General features: G+C 38.9%; 1 long non-coding RNA gene across 2 annotated transcripts in view; it reads right to left on the bottom strand.

The window, feature by feature from the left end:
* The window catches only part of LOC115945077 (uncharacterized), a 192,885-nt gene that overhangs the window by 159,906 nt on the left and 9,508 nt on the right, over window positions 1–23,471 (bottom strand). For both annotated transcript variants that reach the window (XR_014138614.1, XR_014138618.1), the window contains exons 2-3: window positions 21,778–21,859; window positions 3,901–3,965 (exon numbers count right to left, since the gene is read on the bottom strand). This is a non-coding gene — a long non-coding RNA (uncharacterized LOC115945077). The remainder of the gene's footprint in view (window positions 1–3,900; window positions 3,966–21,777; window positions 21,860–23,471) is intronic.

Raw genomic sequence — 23,471 nt, forward strand, 5'->3', positions numbered from 1 at the left:
AAAAAAAAAAAAATCCCATTGCCTTTTTCCAAACTTCACTTGTTTTCTAAGATTATCTATAACAACCAGAGGGGAAGACTACTAAACAAAATTCTAGAAGAAGATGATCATGATACTTCTTGATCTTGTGTGCCATAATTTACTACTCAAATAGGGGGAAAAAAATTAGGGGGAAAAAAAAAAAAAGCACTTGGTTTACCTTACGATCTCTAGCCTGGGCATAAAAACCTTGTAATTTCTAGTATGTGTTTATTAGCAGTAGAGTGTGTTTAAATACAAACAATAAGATATAAAGACAGAAACTATGCAAGGCAGTTTCGGGTCCAAAAGGTGCTTACTCTGTAAATATCTCAAACTGCAGTCTCCTCACGTCTCAGATCCTTAGCAAAAGGCAAGCAATCAAGCCTCCATTCTGAGCAGAATGCTTCTAACTTATTAATTCTAACAGACAAGATAAGGGGAAAGAAACCCTCTGAAGCATGTAAATTCCATTGTTTTAATGTCTAAGTAGTTTTAACCCTACAGGGTAGCTCACCAACTACCGAGGAGCTCTTGAATGTTGAATGATGTTCTTCAGTTCTTTGTTTTAAGTTCAACATAATTATTCTGTATATGAGCAGTTGTTCCTGAAAACAATGGTTTTAAAACTTAAACCAATTGTTCTCAACACTGGGAGGCAGACCTCTGAGAAGCAATGGGATTACAAGGTCTGAAGCAATAAGGGTATAAGCTCATTGAATGTAGACTGGAGTGAATAACATTCTGCATTTACAGAATGATGTTAATTAGAGCTACCCTCACTTATCTCACAGGATTTTTTTTAGGATAATGGATGGAATAAAAAATATTCCGGCATAATTCACAGTAAATTTTCTAATTACATATTTTCTAATCAACGGACCTAAAGATGCAAATTCTATCCTTTTGGCATATTCATAATATTTTGCTACTGTGCAAGAATTTTCATACTAAAAAAAAAAAAAAGTTGGGATCCATTATTTGAATCTTGGAGTGGACAAGGTATTGCACTCCTGATAGGATTATTACTATTTAATCTTTTGTGATATTTTCATTTTATATATCTTGGAAAATATTTTTTAATCAGCAAACATAAGAACCATGTATAATAAACAAAACATGTAAAATATAGAGGGGAAAGGTGATTATCGGGGTCCCTCAAGTTTGGCTGTTACTGTGAACTATCTCTAGGATATGTCCCACCTGAAAAATGGGAAGATAGTTCCTTTATAACTTCCTTATCCGTGGAATTTTTTTTTTTTTTGAAGATTTTATTTATTTATTTGACAGAGAGAGACAGCGAGAGCAGGAACACAAGCAGGGGGAGTGAGAGAGGAAGAAGTAGGCTTCCTGCTGAGCAGGGAGCCTGATGTGGGGCTCGATCCCAGGACTCTGGGATCATGACCTGAGCCGAAGGCAGCCGCTTAACGACTGAGCCACCCAGGCGCCCTGTAATTTTTTTTTAACATTTTTAATTTTTAGATTAATAGTGAAGTCATAACTATGAGTACATTGAACTCCTTGGAGAAAGGGACTATGTAAATGCAAAGCATCACTATTATTGCTCTGCAATAAATCCCAGCTAACATAGTAGGTAATTAAGGATGAGAGCTGGGGAGTAATTAAAAGTAAATGATATCTCACTGTCCTTGCAAGGTGCTGTTTTTGCTCTTCCTCAATACCTTCAAAGCAGTGTCAAGTACAAAAAATAAATAAATAACTCTTAGATGAAAGATATCTATCAAGTCCTCTTTTTCCAACCTTAGCACTCTGAGACATAGTATCACCACCTGACAGGGGTTCTCAGGAACTCACGGACCCCGTTATTAACAGTGAAACTTTCCACAGTGTCATGTAGGGTCTTTGTGCTTCTCACATGAGGGGTGACTGTTAAAGCCTTGACAGGAAATAGTCTGAACACTTAAATGTTTTCTGATTTCTTGCCAGTTATAAAGTAAGTTGCTTAGTGCTCAAAAATGCATATTGCTGGGCCCCTGGCTGGCTCAGTCAGTAGAGCATGCAACTCTTGATCTTGGGGTTGTAAGTTGGAGTCCCATGTTGGGTGTAGAGATTACTTAAAAATGAAATCTTTTTTTTTTTAATTAAATCTTAAATTTTTTTTTTAAACCCACATATTGTCTAATTGTGTCAGGTATGAAGGGCTTGAAAGTTTGTGGGTGCTAACATCTTCTCACAGAGATTCCTCCTGCCTCCTCCATTTCTAGTTGAAACCTCTCTACCTGGTATTTAAACTTTGACTAAGCCAGGATCATCCCCACTGCCATGAATTCATTCATTTCTCAACTAAGAATGGCCTGCTCATTTTTCTTGACTCACTCAAATTTTGTCCATCCTTCAGGGCCTACTCTCCCATGATTGCATTTTTCAGACAAAATTCAGATGTGTCTTCCTGGGATCATATTCAGAATTTTTTGCTCTAAAACCTTAGTGATTCCCTAAAGAAACTAGCCACACAATAACAGAAAGTACAGATATCTAGGAAATATTTTCTGACCAAGGTTTCAGCTTACTTGCTGGATTAGGGAATCAAAAGGAGATTTGCAAATCTTTGTGTAATCTTTCAGACTGTTAGTGTTAAGTCATTAGCAATCTGCATGAAATCATGCCAGAGTAAGGCAGGAGGTAGGGCAAAAGTGACCAAGGCCAGTAAACCTGTCATGCAGGAGGAGTCTCCTGGCTTGTTTTAGACTTGGCTAAACCCAGGCATTAATAAGGTCATTAAACAGTTTAGTTGTTCTGTCCTGACACTGTATCTCCAGATTGGCTTTAGACTTTCCTCCAGCTACGCCCTTGCCCGCGTGTTTGGTTATCAACACAGTTCCTTCAACAAGAACCCTTTGGTTTTCTCCCTGCCCTGCTGTAACTCTTTGTGATAGTGACTCTGGAAGTTATCCTATCAGTGAAGCCACCACATCCACTGGGACAGCTTCCTACCCAAGATAGCACCCCTGCTGATTGTGGCCGGCAGAGACTTCCAGAGTTAGCACGTATGTCTCGAGAAGTCAGAATCTTAGGGAGGTCATTTCTGTCCAAGTTGAGATTCCCAAAGAGTGAACAGCTAAGGTAGATATAAAGAAGAAAGAAACTTCCATTTATAGGACTTGGTATGCCAGGTATTAATGCTGGTACAGTTAGTCCTTACAATAATCTTGTTGAGGACATAGAGACTTGAAAAAGTTAGGTAATTTTCCCAAGGTCATATTATTTCAGAGCTAGAATTGCAATTCAGGTCTGTGCCACTTCAAAGCCCTTCTTTCCACTGTGCACTTTTTTTTGTTTGTTTGTTTTTGGTTTGTTTGTTTTTAAAAGATTTTATTCATTTATTTATTTGACAGAGAGAGAGCACAAGCAGGGGGAGTGGCAGGCAGAGGGAGAGGGAGAAGCAGGCTCCCCGCTGAGTAGGGAGCCCGATATGGGGGCTCGATCCCAGGACCCTGGGATCATGACCTGAGCCGAAGGCAGACGCTTAACCGACTGAGCCACCCAGGTGCCCCCTCCTTTTTTTTGAAGATTTTATTTATTTATTTGACAGAGAGAGACACAGTGAGAGAGGGAACCCAAGCAGGGGGAGTGGGAGACGGAGAAGCAGGCGTCCCGCAGAGCAGGGAGCAAGCAGGGAGCCCGTTGTGGGGCTCGATGCGGGGCTCCATCCCAGGACCCTGAGACCATGACCCAAGCAAAAACAGATGCTTAACGACTGAGCCACCCAGGCGCCCCTCCACTGTGCACTTCTGCTTGTCTGGCACTGAAGAAGCACAAAGCCCACGGACAGTGCCAGAGAAGGGAGCAGCTCAGTGAGCTGGGCTATTTGCTCTCTGAACTGTTTTTACTGCTAGGTGAGTGTAGGGATTTTGGACTTACCCATGGTGATTATAATCAGATGGCTTCTGGAAACTGTAGGTGAATAAATCTGCCCTCCAGGGATTCTGGAACAACAACAACAAAAAGATGGGATTTCCTCCTAAATGTGAATGGAAAGAATAAAATAAATAAAGGAAGGCAACACTATGCTCCAGTCTTTGGAGAACAACTTCTAGGTCAGTAATTTTATACCCATGGCTACTGCAGACATAGGGATCTCTGCCACTGTGACACAGTTACCTTTCTCATTGACAGCACCCCTTAGGTTGAAGCACCGTGAGACACACGATAAATGCATGCCATCAATCAGATATTGGCTTGCTATTTTCTATGAATTTGACACATCCCTGTTTTCTCATATGCCTTGCCTCTTCCTGCTACACATTGCCTTCCCACTCTCCCTCCCCCTCTTCATTTGTCACCTTCTGTTCCCTCCCCTGCTTCTTCTGCTTTCAATTTAGTGTTGTTAAATGTTTTAAGTGTGAAATCACATGCATAATACTAAGGGTCTTCAGGAGAACAATAGAAATATATAATCCATCACTCTGTGTATGTGTATGTGTCACTGTGTGTGTGTGTGTGTGTACGTGATTATGATGCATGACCATAGTAATAATAATATAGCATGAGACCAGAAAAAAATGTAGGACGGGTGAGTTAAGGTGTTAATAAAAACACAGAGTATGTCTCAGGGCACTCTAACCGTCCTTCTTTGGACCTTGATATCCACTGCTATCCGTGTATCATTACAAAAGCACTGGCAAATGCAAGAAGCTCTGATAATTATTTTGCAGAGTAGTGTAAAGGTCTGTGTGGCTCTGAAATGTTCTGAATATATCAGCATGACAACATAGCATCTCCTTGGTAGATATAGTAAGGATGTGGATAAATTAGAGCACTATATATTTCTTTGATGTTAAAGAACCTCAGGCACTACATAGATGACAACCAAATTTACAGACAGAGATCTCAAGCTCAGTAATACATAGTGTCCTTTGTATGAGTAGTCTTTAAAAAACTGATGATCTCTGAGACAGGGTTCATAGTACAGTAATACCTGAATTCATACAAATCTCCCTGAATCAAAGGTTCAAGTATGAACATGGTTGGGATAATAGCTGCTGTCCTTAGCACAAGGTCAATAGAAGGAACAAATGAGGAAGACAAATGGTGATTATTTTTTCAAGTAAATCATTTCTAGGTGACATAAAGGCATATTCTGGACACTGGCAAAGAGCTCAGTGGGTTGGGGAGCGAGGGGAAGGCGGGGTGCTGCTGGGTTTGATCTTTTTTGCCTCCAAGAGAAAACTGAACATCCAAACACTCCAGGATTGAGAATGCAAAAGCACAAACGGAGAAATGAGCAAGGAGAAAAATTCCTCCCCAAAACAATTACAGGAAGGAATCTACTTTTGGAAAGATTTCCCAATCCCTCCTGTATTACTTAGTGGCAGGACTTGTAGTGGAGAGAGACTCAGCAAGAGATAACTGCAAGTCAGTGTGACAAATGCTATAAGACAGCTGTATAGAAACTGCTACGGTGGTAAAAGAATCCTTTCCTTGACTTTGAGATGTGAGGATTTTAGGGAAAGTTCCAGAAAAGAGGTTATGTTAGGACAGATATTAAATCTTGAGTTGGAGTTTGGGCAGAATGGCAAGGTGGGAACTCAGATGGTAGGGAAAGTATATGTAAATACAAGGAATGATAAGGATGATGATAAGGAAGTCAGCGATGAGGACAGGGCATGTTGCAGGGACTGCTTAGAACAGAGTTCTGAAATATCTGATAGGGTGAGGTACTGAGGCATTTTGTAAGCCGGTCTATAGATTTTGGACCTGGGGCTAACCTTAGGCAGAAGTGTGACATGATCAGATTTTTATTTTTAAAAGGTAAGTTGGAAAACAGTGTAAATCATGAATTATGATGGTGGTGAGATTTTGGTTAACAAATGAAACTACTGAATAGATACTGAGGAGTTAAAGCAATCAAACTTATACTGGAAGTTTAGAGAAAGTGAGGAGGTGGAGATTCCAGGTAGACAGATTAGAGTGTTAGGAAGGAGAAGAGACAAGTAAGACATTAATATTTCTCTGCCTGAGGGACAAAGTAGATGATGCTTTTAACTAAGGCAGAAAATATAGCCCAAATGTTAATTTTTCAATAGCCTTCCATCTGATAGCAGCAGACCCTCAGCATCCTCCACAAAGCTTTCATTTTTTTTTAATGTACCCACAAGCCAGTAAGTCAACTGGAATCATTATGTTGCACCTCCCATGTCCTTTTTCTCTAGATTGGGCTCCCACTCACTCACATCTGCTGCCTGCAAAGTAATTTGGAACAACTTCTCCATCTGCCATGAGAACATGCCTTGTCAATGACCATCTCAAGGACACTATTTCTAAATGACCCTATGACGTCCATGTTTCCATCCTCCAGAATGGCACTGTGTTTCATGCCAAGGCAGAATACTGGGCAAATTTGGGCTCACCCACTAGAATTTCTCCTCTATTAGAATGTATACTCTATAACTGCAGAGATTTTTGTGTTTCATTTACTGCAATATCTTCTGTATCTACAATAGTGCCTGGCACATAACAGCGGCTCAATAAATATTTTTTTTTAATTAAACTTAAGGTTATTATAGCCTCACATGCAATTTTAAGATATAATACAGAGAGATCCAATGTACCCTTTAGTAATTTCCCCCAATAGTGACATCTGGAAAAACTATAAGACAATAACACAACCAGGATATTGACATTAAAGCAGTCAAAATACAGAACATTTCTGTCACCAGAAAGATTCCTCATGTTGCCCTTTTATAGTGTCACACAATCCCTCCAAAGGAAAGTTGCTACAAATATTGCTATCAAATGAGGCCTATAAGAAGCAACTGTAAAAGACTGGAGAAAATCTAGAAGAATTCTATATTAAATTGTTTCATAATTAATTTAATTTTTACATCAGTTTAAAGAAACTTAAATGTGACAAATTGAGGCTGTGGTTTCAAGAAAAACAAAGATTTCTAATCAGTGCAGCTAATTAGTTTTGGCCCTAAATCAAAAGATTGGCAAATCATTTTTACTTATAGTATATTTATTTAGGTTAAAATAGAATTAAAGATATATACCTTCTGTTAAGATTATTATTCCATGAAATCCTGCCATTTGCAACAACATGGATGGAACTAGAGTGTATTATGCTAAGTGAAATAAGTGAGAGAAAGACAAATATCATATGATTTCATTCATATGTGGAATTTAAGAAACAAAGCAGATGAACGTAGGGAAAGGGAAGCAAAAATAAAATGAGATGAAAATTGAGAGGGAGGCAAACCATAAGAGACGCTGGACTCCAGGAAACAAACTGAGGGTTGCTGGAGGGCAGGTATGTGGGGGGATGGGGTAACTGGGTAATGGGCATTAAGGATGGCACTTGATGTGATGAGCACTGGGTGTTATATGCAACTAATGGATCACTAAATTCTACCTCTGAAACTAATTTTTTAAAAAAGATTATTATTCCATATTTTATAAAACTTTTTCATTAAACAACTACTGATCCCAATCATCTTGAATAAAACGCCTTCTGCCAGAGTCCATCAGTGTGGTTAAGTCATTCACTCTCAAAATGAGGATCAAACTTAGTTCAAAGGAACTGTTGGGCACAAATGCCCTCTCTCCTGTTTCACTTTTCTGGTGTTCAACCCTTCCTCTCATCCTGAGTTTTGTTCTCCTCTCCCAATTGCAAAACAAAGATGTCCATGAATATGATTTAAAATACTGATGTGAGATGCTAAGCAGGGAAGGTCAACATCTTTAAGTGGCAGCGAGCCATAAATGCTCTCTTACTTTAAAAAAAAAAAAAATGAAGCAACGGGAAGTGTAGGGGGAGTTGGCAATCAGAAAATGGGTTCAAGATTGAAGATGATATGTTTTAAGACTTGTCCTCTTTATATCCATCCTACCAGGAGCCAAACTTGGTCATATGACTCCCCTGCTTGGCTCCCCATACCTAAAGACAATGTCCAAAGTCACTCACATGACCTATTGAGATACTCTGTGTTCTGATACCTGGCCATTTCTCCAGTCTTTTCACCTGCTGTTTCCTGCCATGTACTTCCCTCTCCAGAGAAACCAACTGACATTTTCCTACACACACTAAGCTGTGTCTCCCCTCAGAACTTCTATTGGTGCTATTTCTTCTACCCTGACTGCCTCCTCATACCCACCTTTGCCCCTTACTTACTCTGACTAGAGCCTGATTCTTATTCATTTAATAATTACTCACTTTACTCATTACTTCTTCCACAAAGCTTTCCTGGAAGTCTCCTCTGACAATTACTGAGTTAGATGACTTGAGTCTATTAATCAATATTCTTTTTCTCCAAGCCACAGAAACTCAATTCAAATGAGCTTAGGAGAACAAAGAAAATCTGTGTCACTCAAAAAGAAAATTATAGGAAGAACATCCCATGGGAAAAGATGTCCATTTTACTGTGAAAATAGGCACTATTATACTTAATACATGGTATTATAATCTGTTTATGTTTCTATCTTCCTCAGTCTATATGCCTGAAGATACTTATCTTAGGTTTTTCCAATGCCAAATATAATGTCCAGTGTGGTCACTTAGATACATGTTGGTTTAATAATAGTCAGTTAAACACATGTTGTTTTAATAAAGGAAATCATTATATTTTGGTGGAAAATTCAGAAAAGTGATATCTAGAGGGAATATTCTATATACAGGAGATCTTGTTTATCAGTACAGATGAAGAACTTGATGCGGCGCCTAACTGGGCTCAGTCGGTGGAGCAGACTCTTGATCTCAGGGTTTTGAGTTCAAGCCCCTTATTGGGTGGAGATCACTTAAAAAAATAAAAATCTTTTGAAAAAAAGAACTTGATGAATAGTTTCAGAATGAAAAAAAAATTTATAAAAAATACCTTTAAGGACAGATGATGATTCTAGACTTAAATTTTAACCTTGGGGAAAAACAGGATGCCTTTCCATCGAGATGGGAGGAAAGGAGGTAAAGGTCAGTGATGATGCAAGATCAGAAGTGAGGAGATGAGTTGAAAGAACTTGTGCCTGCTGGCTACTCTCTTCCCTCAAAGATAATGTCATCTGCTTCAGAGCGAGAAGACAGTGGTATTTGGAACTGAGGTAGGAGGACTGACAAAAGTACTAACTTGTAGGAAAAACTTCTCAGGAAAATGGGACCAGTTTCTTTCAAGGGACAAGGACAAGTGAAGTGGAGGGAAGATTTAATACCTGCTTTACCACAGACCCCATGCCTCACAGCATAGCCACAACAACCTGGTCAGGAAATTCCATGAATGTCCACGTGTCACTTTACCCACTAAGTTGGCTCTTCCTAGAAAGCAGTCCCTTCTATTTACCTCTATACTTATACCCACATTTTTCCCCATCTTTAACCTCCTTTCCCTCTTCCTATGAATATGCTCAAGTCTTACTCATCCTAAAAAAAGAAATCTTTTGTTTCCCTGCAACTCCAATCTTTCTCCTTCTCATCCCCAGAATTTTTGAAGAGTCGTACTTATTCCCATTCTCCTTTTACTTACTTTCCATTCACTCTCTCATCCACTGTTCTTTGATTTTGGCTCCAATGCTACTGAACCAGCTTTTACAAAGATCACTATCATCTAGTTACAAAGAACCGTAGCCTTTTTTCTTAATCTTCCTTCTTTCTGGCATTTCGGAAAGCTGTTGAGCCCACTGACAAGCCCCTCCTTTGAAGCATTCTCATCCTCTGGCTCTGGACATAGCAATCAGAATCACGATACAAAATAAGACACGATAGTGGTACGATGCAAAACCTGTGGCCTGAATCCAGGCCATGCAGTTTCCCCACTGTGTGGTGTTGGAGAAGTTATTTGGCTTCTCCACATATCCATTTATGTAGCTACAAAACAGATATAATACCCACTTAGCAGTAATGCCTTCAGAACTTAATCATGTGACACTTAAGAAGTATCGAATGCCAACTACATACCAGGTACTCTCTTGAGTGCCTGGAATACATTAGTGGAAAAAGAAAAAGACAAAAACCCCTGCATTATTCAGCTGGGAAAGGGAGACAATAAATAATAAATATAATAAATATGTGTATGGTATGGTATGTTAGAGGATGATGATGATATAGAAAAATAAAAATTATGGAGGGGGATTAGAAGAGTCACAATGGTGGAATGGACTGCGATTTTAAAGATTATTTATTTATTTATTTATTAGAGAGTGAGCAGGAGAGAAACAGCATGAGAGGGGAGAGGGTCAGAGGGAGAAGCAGGCTCCCCGCTGAGCCAGGAGCCCGATGTGGGACTCGATCCCAGGACCCTGGGATCATGACCTGAGCTGAAGGCAGTCGCTTAACCAACTGAGCCACCCAGGCGCCCTGGACTGCGATTTTAAATAGGGAAGCCAAGGTATCGAGAAAATGACCTCTGAGCACAAATTTTGGAGGGAAGGGAATTAATCATGTAGAAATTTGAGAAATAAGAGTTCAAGGCAGAAGAAACAGACTGTGTAAAGTCAGCAGGAGATGCATTCAGAGAGGTAAGGAGAGTGGAGTGTGCTCTGGTAGGTCATTATGAGTAAACTGTCTTTTATTTTGAGTGAAACTGAAAACCTATGCAGGGTCTTGAGTGAGAAGTAACATAATATCTAAATGCTATAGCAAGCCCACGGTGGCGGATGTGTAGAGAACAGACTACCTGGGCTAAGTACAAAAGCCAGAGTCCAGGGAGCTCTTGCAACAATCCTGGTGAAAGACAATGGTAGTATGTATCAGAAAGATGCTGACAAGTTGGCGGAATGTGGTAGGAAGTGACTGGACTGTCAGGCAGATTTTGAAGGTAGAAATTCAAGTATTTTCTAATATGGTTGACTCTAAGAGGAACAAAAAAGAAATGCATCGTCCCAAGATTGGGTTGGCCTGAGCAACTGAAAATGAAGTTCACATTTCCTGTAATGGAAAAGACTATCAGAGGGAATGAATGTCACATCGTAAAATTTTTATATCAAAATACTCCGCTGTGCTTTTAAGACAATGTACACATCCCCCTCCTTATCACATAGTGTTACAGCATTCTTGAAGTAAATTCATCTACAAAATATCATTTGTTTTGATATTTATAACCATTTTTTAAGAAGGGCAGGAAAGATATTATTCCCCATGTAACAGATGAGATGACTAAGGCTCAAAAGAGCTATGAGATTAACCTAAGGCCCCAACATGGTTAGAATGGATTATACAATAGAATACTGGGTTGTTTTTTTTTTGTCTCTTTATCTGGTTAACTTTAGATCATATAGTATTTTCTAAGAATGGGGGCAGTGCCAGATAACTTCAAGACCATGCAGTCCAAACCCTTCTACATTATACCTGATGAAACTAATTCAAGAACATAAGCAGCCTACTTTAAGTCACCCTGTTTTTGCTTTTGAAACCTCCTAGGGATTCCCAAAGACTAGACTGAGACTCCGTTTTGGTATGCTGAATGACTAATGCACTACATTTTTCGATCAGAAAAATGCCCAGTGGTATAGAAAGGAAACCAGAAGAAAGTAATGTCCTAGGAGCCAAATGAAGAAAGTGTATGAGGGAGGGCAATCTACCTCACCAAATGCTGCCAAGCAAGAAGGATGAAGCCTGAGAACTGGCCATTGGCTTTAGCAACATGACGATCACTGGGGACCTAGATATGAGCAGTTTCAGGGTAGAACCAAAAGCCTGACTGGAGAGGCTAAACATGAAGAAAAGAGAAAACTTGAAAGCAGCAAGCAGTTCATTACAAATTGAAGCATTGAAAAATGAAATCAAAACAAAATCTTTTTCTCTCTTTTTTATTTCTTTTTACTTATTTTATTTAAATTCAATTAGTTAACATATAGTGTACCGTTAGTTTCAGATGTAGAGTTCAGTAATTCATTGGTTGCATATAACACCCAGTGCTCATTACATCAAGTGCCCTCTTCAATGCCCATCACCCAGTTTCCCGATCCCCCCCACACCTCCCCTCAAGCAACCCTCAGTTTTTTTCTTATAGTTAAGAATCTCTTTTAGTTTGCCTCCCTCTCTGATTTCGTCTTACTTTATTTTTCCCTCCCTTCCTCTATGATCCTCTGTTTTGTTTCTTAAATTCCACATATCAGATAAAGGGCTAGTATCCAAGATCTATAAAGAACTTATCAAACGCAACACCCAAAAAACAAATAATTCAGTCAAGAAATGGGCAGAAGACATGAGCAGATATTTCTCCAAAGAAGACATACAAGTGGCCAACACATGAAAAAACGCTCAACATCACTCAGCATCAGGGAAATATAAATCAAAACCACAATGAGATACCACCTCACACCAGTTAGAATGGCTAAAATTAACAAGTCAGGACAAATGGTGGCAAGGATGTGGATAAAAGGGAACCCTCTTACACTGTTGGTGGGAATGCAAGCTATTACAGCTACTCTGGAAAACAGTATGGAGGTTCCTCAAAGAGTTAAAAATAGAGCTACTCTATACACCCAGCAATTGCACTACTAGGTATTTACCCAAAAGATACAAACGTGATCCAAAGGGGCACCTGCACTCCAATGATTATGGCAGCAATGTCCATAAAAGCCAAATTATGTTAAGAGCCCAGATGTCCATCGACAGATGAATGGATAAAGAAGAAGTGGTGTGGGGTGCCTGGGTGGCTCAGTCGGTTAAGCGACTGCCTTCGGCTCAGGTCATGATCCCAGGGTCCTGGGATCGAGCCCCGCATCGGGCTCCCTGCTCTGTGGGAAGCCTGCTTCTCCCTCTCCCACTCCCCCTGCTTGTGTTCCCTCTCTTGCTGTCTCTCTGTCAAATAAATAAATAAAAAATCTTAAAAAAAAAAAAAAAAGAAGTGGTATGTACACACACACACACACACACACACACACACACACAATGGAATATTACTCAGCCATCAAAAAGGATGAAATCTTACCATTTACATCAATGTTGATAGCATTGGAGGGTATTATGCTAAGCTAAATAAGCCAATAAAAGAAAGACAATTATATGGTTTCCCTTTTTTAAAAATGGGGGTAGGTCTTCTGTGGGAACAGCCTAGTAGAAAGGAAAAAAATACTGGTAATATAGGAGATAGAGGTAAAAACTATGGGGATAATGCCCTTGACCATGCAAAAGGGATGAAATCTAGTGCCCAAGGGGAGAGACTGACATTAGAATAAGATGTGTGTAGTTCTTCTGTGTAACAGATAAGAAAATAAAGTATACAGATACAAAGGCTGTTGGACAAGTAGATCAGGGGAGTCTGCAGAAGTTCCTCTGAGTGCTTATAAGTACACAGTGAGGTAGGAAACAGGTCATATGAAGAAAGTGAGGATAAGGGAGAAGAAGCTGGAAGTTAAAGGAGGGAGAAAGTGGGAGAGTGAACGAACTAGGCAAAGACAGCATGATTATCAGGTACTTGGTGTGCCTGGTCCAGAGCCATGGGTGTGTCCACAGTCTGGGGTGGTCCACAGTCCAGTCACTGCACCCCAGGTTCCCTGTGTGTTGAGCAAGTGGTAGCTATTATTATTGTGTTATTCAAAAGCACCCTCTCCCTTAATAGAGGTATTAGAGAACACTGAATTAACTATCTGAAAATTGTTTGACATATTTTTTAGGCAGAAATTTGAAAATTTCCTCTTTAATGTCCAATTTCTTGGCATTTCTATAATCCTTTATATTTGCAAATTGTTCCCTAGTCATGCTTATTGTGTATGCTTCACCATATCCCTGACTTACACATAGAATAAAATCAAGTTAAGTAAATCAGAGGAGGCACAATGCTTTGTTCAGTCAGTACTTGGCAGCAGTGAACAGAGAGGAATTACTCATCATGGATTCAACAGTTAAGAGCAGCATTTCCTCACAGTATACTCTGTGGACCATTCATCCCAGCAGTTGTTCCATGAGTCAAGAGTTCTAAGGTCAAATAAGTATGAGAACTCTACATGCTATATCTCAACTTAGATTGTTAGAGTGTTCATCAGCATCTCTGTTTACCGCTGGTGTTAAAGAGATCTGCTTAACTTACTTAATCTTGCACTTCTGAGGCTTATTTGACCACAAAATTCCTTTATTTATTTATTTATTTTTTAAAAGCTGAGTCCACTTTAACGGGTCTATGTAGCAGTCATCGATACAGCCAATTCTCATATCCATCCATCCCTTCTCCCTCATTAGCCCAATCCAGCCTTAGCTGGGCACACTGCTACTTAGCCAAGAGATTAGATTTCCAGCTCCCCTTGCTGTGGGTCTTGGCCACACAGCTAAGTTCTAACCAAGGAGATGTAAGTGGAAATGATACGTGTGACAACCTAGAAATAGCCTGAAAGGTAAGGAGCATGCCTTTCTTTGTGCCACTCCCTTCCTCCTTTTGGCTGATCAGAATGCACAGTGATGGTTTCAGCCGTAGTAGTTGAATCTCTAGAATGTTCACTAAAGACCAGAAAGCTGCAAGACAGCAAAAACCTGGCTCCTTGATCATTGTGGAGCACTGCATGAGCCATAGAGTGCCTAACTTCCAACTCCTTTAAGTGAGAGAGAAATATCTTTGATTTGGTATACAGGCTGTTGTTTTGTTTTGTTTTTTTCTGTTACACCAGGCCGAATCAAGCCCTAACTAATACAGTGTAACACCTCTCAGAGGACACTTAGAGAAGTGCTGGTGAGCCACGGACTCTTTGGGCCTCTTTCCCCCAACATGTATGTCTTTGTCTGCCTCCACACACACGGAATCTTCGTTTCTGTCTGGTTTTTACATTTGATTCCAAATATTTGAAAACAAAAAGCACCAGGTTAATGGAAAGAACAATGGCCACATCACATAATAAGCTAACTCTGCTTCTTGACCTTAGGCAAGTACTCTAAAATCTCTGTTCCTCAGTTTCCCTGAAGGTATCGAAGAAATAGTATATTCTTGGGGCCCCAGGGTGGCTCAGTCGTTAAGCATCTGCCTTCGACTGGGGTCATGGTCCCAGGGTCCTGGGATCAAGCCCCGCATCGGGCTCCCTGCTCAGTGGGGAGTCTGCTTCTCCCTCTCCCACTCCCCCTGCTTGTGTTCCCTCCCTCACTGTCTCGCTCTCTGTCAAATAAATAAATAAAATCTTAAAAATATATATATTGAAAAGAAAAAGAAAAAAAAGAAATAGTATATTCTTTGCTTCACAGTGTTGTTATAATAATAAAATATACACACACACACAAAAAAAAACACTGAATGTAGCATACTACACAAAAGCTCTTCCTGCTATTACACCGACCAGAGGGAGCTCCGGTCCAAACCTACTAATGCATAGGTATGCACACCTGAGCTCTCTCACATCATTTCTCTAGATGTCACTTCTCTGTGGACAGGTAGAACCAGAAAGCCTCCTTGGTCCCATTCCAATGCAAATTCTACGTGCAAATGGCATTCTTGGAATCTTAAGGCTAGAATGCAACCTTTGGGAGACTCTTTTAAGTCTGTGTCTCTACATTAAGGTGAGATAACATTATCTTGGAAATATAAATTTATTAGCTTATACAGACCTTGAGAGAATAAATTCTAAATCCCCACCTTCAAGAGAATATCTGAGAGTTTAACAGTTCTCACTATAAGAAAATCACTCCTCAGAATTAAATTTAAATTCCTTACTCTAAGTCTCAGGTTCTCTTGTGCATACTTTGATAGTCAGCAAAAAGCTGGTACAATTTGTTCAACATTTACCCTTTATGTGTTTGATGACAGTTCATAAGACAATCTTCATGTGAATATTGAGTCTAAAATTCACACTTGCCATGGCAACTGTTGTTTCTATATTTAAAAAAACAAATCATGCAGGATATCCAACTCACTGATGAGGACTTTCATGAACATAATACAAGTACTTTATTTCTAAAGTTATGGATATTTAGAAATCTATTTTTAAGAAAGATTGGGTAACAAATTTGCAAATCAAAACATGCTTTAAAGCTAAAATTATCATTTCTAAACTAAGTAGCTGAAAAAAATAAGACTATTAGTTAAAATAGGTACATGCATTATTCAAATGATAGAGCTGACATTTTAAGCTTAAAATAACTGAAAAACAAATGTCTAATTGATATTCATTTATTCTTGTCACTATATAACCAGAACAGTGCAAACTAGTTTTGTATGGCATCATTCACAGAAAGAGTATTCCAACATCCTTTACAAAATTAAAATAACGGATAATATTAATTTTGTTTGTTTTCAGTTTCTGGGACATGTCTGACATATATTACCAGATATATTCAGTCTCAGTTTGCTATTTTTATTATAAATCCTGATGAAGGGTGTTAGCATTGCACTCAACAAAATCCATTAAATGATTGATTTTCTTAAACCAATCTGAAATTAGCCTAGTAAAATGGAGTTACTTAAAAACATTAATTAAATGTCTGTGTTTGCTTATCAACCCTGAACCCCTGTGCACTATTTAACTGCATAACTCTACAGAACTGGTAGTCTCCATTTTTCTCTATTGACAAACTTACCTTTATAAGATCTGAAATGCCAAGAAAGTAGCTGAAGTTAGAAGTAGGGAGAGGGGGGCTATGAAAGTCAATTTTGGGGGCACTGGGTGGCTCAGTTGGTTGGGTGTCTGACTCTAGATTTTGGCTCAGGTCATGATCTCTCACTGTGTGGAGTCTGCTTAAGATTCTCCCTCTCCCCCTACCCCCCCCATTCACATGTACTCTCTCTCTCAAAAAAAACCCACAAAAACAAAAAAAAATTAAATTAAAAATTTTTAAAAAGTCAATTTTTGTATATAAAGGTATTGTGGAAATGAGATTGAGTTTTCTGTTAGAAGAATGAGTTACAAGTAATGAAAGAAGGCTAGAGTGAAATCTATGGTGGTAGATTAAAATCAAAGGTATCTTATCAGTTTTTAATATAAAAAACGAATAGACATAGGAATAAGTACAGGTATGTCTATATGCATAGGTTAGTTTACATACATATATTGCCCAGGTATATCCACTGAGAAAACCTAAGTAGCAATACTAGTCCAGTAGTAATGAGAATATCTAGCTCCCAAATCTTAGTTTCTAAATACTTTTGTCCAGTGAAAAATACCCAGAACTCTTGGACGAAGAGTGGATTCCAGGGCCAATGTAGGAAAAATATGAGACAATTCTGGAATATCTTGTGATACCAAAAGGAAAGGAAATGCTAGAAAATGATGAGAATCTTGGGGCGCCTGGGTGGCTCAGTCATTAAGCGTCTGCCTTCGGCTCAGGTCATGATCCCAGAGTCCTGGGATCGAGCCCCGCATCGGGCTCCCTGCTCCGCGGGAAGCCTGCTTCTCCCTCTCCCATTCCCCCTGCTTGTGTTCCCTCTCTCGCTGTGTCTCTCTCTGTCAAATAAATAAATAAAATCTTTAAAAAAAAAAAAAAGAAAATGATGAGAATCCATTAAAGAACAACTTGAAGAATTTTGGTGGCCAAATCTGGGTCAATTTCAACAATGACATAACTGATATATTGGGTTATAATCTACAGTTCATAGTGATATAAACAAATAATTGAATAAACATATAAATGAGAAGTGATGGCTTTTATTACAGTCAAATTCTAATTGATAGATGTAGACGGAATGAAGGAAATAGAAAAACACCCTTAGGCAAACACCACAGTAATAGTTATTGCAGGCAAGAGTCACAGATGGATGCTAACATTAGTAGATAAAAATACGGTAAGAAACAGGATATTTGCATCATTTCAAAATATCTCTTCACAAGACACTTATTAATTACAAATGAAAAAAATAGCCTTACAGTGAAGAAACATGTTAGATCCTATCTTAAACAAGCGACGAAAATTGAAATTGCATAAGATCTCATGAATTAAGCGATGTCTTAATACTATACCTCCTGATACGATATACTGAAGAGATTTCAACATTGCTTCTGTGATATTCTTGCCAAAAAATGCATAACTTGAATTTAATCATGAGGAAACATCAGATAAACCCAAATCAAGTGACATTCTACAAAATAACTGGTTCCTGCTCTTCAAAATGTCAAGGTCATAAAAGATAAACAAAGAAGAATTATAATACATTTGAGAAGGCTAACAAAATATAACAACTTAAGGCAAAGTGGGACTCTGGATGAAATCTTGGACTAGAAAAGTGGCACTAGTGGTCCAACTGGGAAAATTCAAAGTCTCTAGATTAGTTAATGATATTATTATACAAATGTTTATTTTTTTTGCTGTCATTAATTTTATTGTGATTATGCAAGATGCTAACATTAGGGGAAGCTGGGTTAATAGTATATAAAAGCTCTCTCTTTTTGCAACTTTTAGTAAGCGTAAGATGATTTCAAATTAAAAATAAATTTAAAATAAGTCCATCTCCATCTCCATGCCCATGAGCTTCAGGTGACAATACTTTACTTTGTGTTGTGGTTGTCTCTTGCTGTGAAATAAACCACTCCAATCTTGACATAAAACAACATTTATTATTGTGTCTCATTTTTAGGGGTATTAATATGAAATCACCTTACGCTTGCTAAAGTTGCAAAAATAGCACAGAGAGCTTTTATATACCATTCACCAAACTTCTCCTAATGTTAATTTCTTATATAACCATAATAAAATCAATGAGCCTAAAAATGAACATTGATACAATAATACTATTATTATTATGTGTCATGATTGTAGGGGTTGATTGGACTAGACTGGGTGGTTCTCACTCAGAGTCTTCCATGTGGCTAAGTTCAGACAATGACACTGGCTGGAGTCATCTGAAGGCTACAATGATCATACTTGTGGTATATGTTCTGCATTTTGGGAAACACTGATTTACCTGAACTCTCTCCAACATGAGCATTCTGGATTGTTTACATTCTCTTGCTATAGTCATTGTTCTCTCTCTAATAGCGATTTTATAATTATTTTGGGGGGATTTTATAAAATATTTGCAAAAGACACATTTACTAAAAGAGTGCTACTCAAAATATACAAAGAACACTTAAAACTCAACAATAAGAAAACAACCCAGTTAAAAAATGGTCAAAAGACCTGAAAAGGCACCTCATCAAAGATATGCAGAGGGAAAGTAACCATATGAAAAGATATTCAATGTCATATGTCACTAGGCAATTACAAATTGAAACAACAATAACATACCATTACACACCTATTAGAATGGTCAAATACAAACACTGACAATACCAACTGGTTGTGAGGACATGGAGCAACATTCACTGCTGGTGGGAATGCAAAATGGTACAGCCACTTTGGAAGACATTTTGGTGGTTTCTGATAAAAGTAAACATCCTCTTACTATATAATCCTGCAATCACACTCCATAGTATTTACCTAAGTGAATTGAAAACTTGTATTCACATGAAAATAACTCTATCCATATTTATTCATCATTGCTAAAACTTGGAAGCAACTAAGGTGTCCTTCAGTAAGTGAATGGATAAACTGTGGTACATCCAGGCAATGGAATATTAATCAGTGCTAAAAAGAAATGATCTATCCAGTCATGAAAAGACACAGAAAAAACTTAAATGCATATAACTAAGTGAAAGAAACCAATCTGAAAAAGCTACATACTGAATGATTCTAACTATGTAACCTTCTGGAAAAGATAAAACTATTGAGACAGTAAAAAGATCACTGTTTGCCAGGATTAAAGTGGAGGGAGGGGTGAATAGGCAGAGCACAGAGGATTTTTAAGGCAGTGAAACCATTCTGTATAATAGTACATTGATGAATACATGTTATTATGTATTTGTCATCCATAAAATGTACAACACCAAGTGAAAACTAATGAAAAGAAAAAGAGTGAACCCTAATGTAAAGTAAGGACTTTGGGTGATAACAATGTGTTAATATAGGTTAATTGATTGGAATAAATGCATCACTCTACTGTAGGATGTCAATAGTTGGGGAGGTTGTACATGGGTGAGGACAAGGGGTATATCTGGAGAATTCTGGTACTTCCCACTCAATTTTGCTCTGAACCTTAAAAATGATCTAAAAAATAAAGTTTATTAATTTTAAATTTTAAAAAATAAAAATGGGCAAATATGATATTGTATGGAAATTCTTCTTAAGCAAAATACAAAAAGTGCCAACCACAAATGAAAAGACTGATACATCTGATTACATTAAAATAGAAACTTCTGTTAACAGAACATCATAAACAAATTTTTTTAAAAAAAGCTACAATCTGCAAGAAGATATTTGTAATTCATGCATGTCCAGAACACATGTAGAGAAAAATACAAATTATTCAATAGAAAACAGCAGAGAAATGAATAAAAATTCACAAAGGAGGGAACCGAAATGACGAACAGAAATAAAACAGGTTATATCCTCACTAGTAATCGAGAAAACACAAGCTAAAAACCTCAATGAGATATCATTTCACAATCATCAATTCAGTAAAAAATTTCAAAAGCCTAATATTTGGTGTGGAAGTGGAGAAATACAAAACTTCTATCCAGTGATGGGAAGATAAATTGGCATATCCACTTTACAGAACAATTTAGCAATACCTTATAAAGTTAAGATGAAAATATTCAGCTATACCTAGAGATACTTTTTCCCATGGAAACAAAAAAGTATGTACATGAAAGGTTTATTACAACTTTGTTTAACCTAAATGTCTACCAGAAGGAAATGATAAATTGTGATATATTTATTCAATGAAGCACTATACAACGTTAAAAGGAATGAACTAGAATCACATGTATCATCATGGACTGATTTCAAAACCAGAATTAAATGAAAAAAGTAAGTTACTGAATGATATGTATAATATAATAGTATTTATTTAAATCTAGCAAATATGCAGAACAGTGCTATGTATTGCTTATAGATACATGCTGTTTTAGTTATTGTATAAAAATTTGAGATGATCCATACTAACTTGGGCTTATCTCAGGAGAGGGAGGGAAAGTTAGACTGGGGAAATGTACCCAGGGTAGTCTCAACTTTATCTATATAGTTTTATGTTATTTTTTTTTTATTTAAAGCAAGTAAAACAAAAGGGTTGCATTTTCTATAACATTTTTTGAAATGTTCTATGTGCTTGAAATATGTCTTAATTATGGGGAAATGTGATAAAATCAAGTAATTAAAAAGTCTATTTTCTCTCTGCTCATTACCACCTATCCCAGCATTTGTGGGACACCGTTCTTGAATTTCCCAGTTGGGATAGGGGAAATTTTATAATAATCTGATTTTAACCAAAGTAAATGAAAGTATGAACTAAAATCAGGACATAGGGGCACCTGGGTGGCTCAGATGGTTAAGCATCTGCCTTTGGCTCAGGTCATAGTCCCAGAGTCCTGGGATCGAGCCTGGCATCAGCATCAGGTTCCCTGCTCAGCGTGGAGTCTGCTTCTCCCTCTCCCTCTGCCACTCCCCACCCCGCTCACGCTCTCTTTCTCTCTGTCCCTGTCTCAAATATATAAATAAAATCTTTTTAAAAAAATAAATTAAAAATAAATAAAATCAGGACATAAATTGGTCAGAAAAATATATGGCCACGAAAGCCCCAAACCACCATGAAAATGAAAGCATGCCTCAGGCATCATCTTTCATTATTCAGTAAGAGATGATGCCTGACAGAAACCGAATATGCCAACACAATATTTTATTTGGTTCTCTTACTCCAACTAGTTAGTAGAGGAAATTTCACTCAGGAAGTGAAAGGCAAAATTATACAGAGATGCCATCTGAAAGTGTATGTCATTTTAGTAAACAAAAGGCTAGCCTTTCATCCTGAAATGAGAGGTTAAAAATCATACCTAAGTGAGAGCCTAAATTAATATGCAGTAATTTTGTACCTTGTGCTTGAAGGTGGAAGTTTTCTGCAGAACTGGCAATGACAGAACAGAGTCACATGATGATCCCAGAACTGAATCACCACTAGGGAAAAGAAAGAGAAATGTGTTTGTGAAAAACTCAAAAAACCTTTGATTAGCTTCCCTACTCCTTCCTTTCTTATGCTTTTATTCATTCCTCACAGACTGGTTTACAGATATTCCAAGGCTGGAAAAGCATCCTGCATTCTTGTGCTGGACTGAAAAGGTGGAAAAGCAACACTGACCTCAAATGCTACTGTTCCAAACTGCACAGACACCCCTTCCCAACTCCCTACAGAGTGAGGCCCAAGACGGAAGGATATCTGGTCTTCTACATCCTGGAGGTTTTGCACAATCTCATTTAAATTATATTTTAGGTTTTATTGTTACGTTTCAAGTACTCAGAAGTCACTATCGTTTTTATCAGATTTCCATTCTAGGGCTAAAGAAAGAAATCCTAAACTATTCAACTATTTACTCCTTAAAAATTTGGCTCTCACTGGGGTGCCTGGGTGGCGCAGTTGGTTAAATGTCAGACTTTTAGTTTTGGCTCAGGTTATGATCTTGGGGTCATGAGATCAAGCCCTGTGTGGGCTTAAATCACTCCCAAGTAGCAGCTAATGCCATCTCCAGACATCCAGATTAAAAATGTAAAGATTCGGGGGGAGGAGCAAGATGGCATAGGAGTAGGAGACCTAAATTTCGTCTGGTCCCAGGAAATCAGCTAGATAGGCATCAAACCATTCTGAATACCTACGAACTCAACAGGAGATCGAAGAAAAGAATAGCAGCAACTCTCTGAAGAGAAAAGTGACCACTTTCTGGAAGGTAGGATGTGTGGAGAAGTGAATCCGAGGTGGTATTCGGGAAGATAGACGGCGTGGGGCGGGAGCCTCCATCAGCTACTACCGGCAAGTGATAGAGCAGCAGAGCACAAAATCGGAACTTTTAGAAGTCTGCTTCGCTGAGGGGCGTCGCTTCAGTGGCTAAGCAGGGGTGGAATCCTCACGGGACAGTGTGGTCTCAGGACCCTAGGGGTCACAGAAAGACCAGGGTGCCTAAGTGTGGAGGAGCTCCCGGGTGTCGGAGCAGGGAAGCCGGCTGCAGAGACGGAGGCGAGGAGTGGGCTCTCAGCTCGGGGTGGCCATAAACTGTGATCCGCGGAACAGTCAGGCCACTGCTCTTCCAGCAGGGACCCAACAAGTGGCAGATCCGGGGAGACTCACCTTCCTCCGCTGGGAGGAGCGGAGTGGGAGCACACCGCAGGGATCTGCTGGGTTTGGAGACTCCACACCGAGTCGGGTGCCAGAGATAGAAACGCTCAGTCACAGGCCGGGTGAGCTCGGAGTACGGCCGGAGACCGGGGAGACAGGAGTGATTGCTTTTCTCTGGGGGCTCACTGAGGAGTGGGGCCCCGAGTTCTTGGTTCCTCCGGAGCAGAGACGGGGGCTGCCATTTTCATTCTCATCCTCCAAAGCTGTACAGAAAGCTTGCAGGAACAAAAGCTCCCGAGAGCAAACCCAACCAGATTACTTAGCCTGGACCAGGCAAGGGCGGGGCAATTCCGCCCCCGGCAAAGACATTTAGGAACCACGGCAACAGGCCCCTCCCCCAGAAGATCAGCAAGAACAGCCAGCCAAAACCAAGTATACCAATCAATGAGAACGGCAGAACTC

This window comes from Leptonychotes weddellii, chromosome 1 (genome assembly GCF_054177405.1).
Source record: "Leptonychotes weddellii isolate Sample4059 chromosome 1, ASM5417740v2, whole genome shotgun sequence".
NCBI lineage: Eukaryota > Metazoa > Chordata > Mammalia > Carnivora > Phocidae > Leptonychotes > Leptonychotes weddellii.